This window comes from Eimeria mitis, genomic scaffold (assembly GCF_000499745.2).
Source record: "Eimeria mitis Houghton genomic scaffold, Emh_scaff266, whole genome shotgun sequence".
NCBI classification, from domain to species: domain Eukaryota; phylum Apicomplexa; class Conoidasida; order Eucoccidiorida; family Eimeriidae; genus Eimeria; species Eimeria mitis.
The window spans coordinates 2,497-4,180 of record NW_013571002.1 but is presented as its reverse complement, the minus strand read 5'-3'; positions in this window follow the sequence as shown (position 1 = coordinate 4,180).

Below are 1,684 nucleotides of genomic sequence, written 5' to 3'. Positions count from 1 at the left end.
TATATATATATAATATATATATATATATATATATATATATATATATATATATATATATATATATATACGGTTTGTAGTGTGTTTCAATATTGTTTAGTGTTTTTAGTGTTTTTAGGGTTTTTTAGGGTTTTCTAAGGTTTCGTGTTTCCTAGGGTTTTCTAGGGTTTAGGGTTTCGTGCTTCCTAGGGTTTAGGGTTTTCTAGGGTTTCGTGTTTCCTAGTGTTTCGTATTTTCTAGGGTTTAGGGTTTTCTAGGGTTTTCTAGGGTTTGCGTTTAGGTGGCGTGGTTTGACGTGATATTTAGCAAGTGCCACAAGCCCGTGGTGCTGAGCACATCTATACTGTTTCATGTTTCCTACTGTTTCTTGTTTCCTAGGGTTTAGGGTTTTCAAGGGTTTAGGGTTTTCTAGGGTTTAGGGTTTTCTAGGGTTTATGGTTTGTTCTTAGGTTGCGTGGTTTGACGTGATATTTAGCAAGTGCCACAAGCCCGTGGTGCTGAGCACCTTTATACTGTTTCATGTTTCCTTCTGTCTCGTGTTTCCTAGGGTTTAGGGTTTAGGGTTTTCTAGGGTTTGTGGTTTGCGGTGTATACACAGGTGGCTTGGTTTGACGTGATATTTAGCAAGTGCCACAAGCCCGTGGTGCTGAGCACATCTATCCTGTTTCATATTTCCTATTGTTTCGTGTTTCCTAGGGTTTAGGGTTTCATGTTTCGTGTTTTCTAGGGTTTAGGGTTTAGCGTTTCCTAGGGTTTAGGGTTTAGGGTTTTCTAGGGTTTGCGGTGTATACACAGGTGGCTTGGTTTGACGTGATATTTAGCAAGTGCCACAAGCCCGTGGTGCTGAGCACATCTCCTTCTGGGCGTTACACGCACTGGAAGCAAACAGTATTTTATATGGAGGATGTTTTGGTGGGGGAGACAGGAGACGAGATAAAGGGACTGATCGCCGTAAAAAAAAATAATAAAAACCCTAGAGACCTCGATATTAAACTTTCGTATCAGTTCTTCAATAAACATACTCTTACACCCATCAGAAATACACAGTTCTATAGACTCAGATAATATATTTATTTATTTATATATTTATATATATTTATATATTTGTGTTTATATATGGAGAGAGAGAGAGAGAGAGGGAGAGGGAGAGAGAGAGAGAGAGAGGGAGAGGGAGAGAGAGAGAGATAGGGGGGCAGCAGCAACCTGCTGCAACCAATGCTGCTGCTGCTGCTGCTGCGGGAGCTGCAGCAGCAACAGCAGCAGCAGCAGCAGCAGTAGCAGCAGCAGCAAGAGGAGGAGGAGCAGGAACAATAACAGAGAGAAAGGGGGCTCCTTATGTATCATGTGCTGTGTATATATGAATACGCTGCGCATGCAACCAGCCCCAAAACTTTTATACACCCCACGCATGCATGCATGCATGCATGCATGCATGCATGCATGCATGCATGCATGCATAGACACAGGGTGGGGTTTGGGGCTGGTGGTGGGGTTGTTGTTATTGAGGAGGGAGAGAGGACCGCCGGTTGCTGTATATAGCTTATTTCTTTGTTTTGTTTATTCTTATAACAATAAACAAAAAGTAAATCAATATAATTATATAAATAAATAAAAAAATAATTTATCGTAAAATATATATTTAATAATATAGAGATAGATGGTGGTTTTCTTTTTTGTTTTTTTTTTA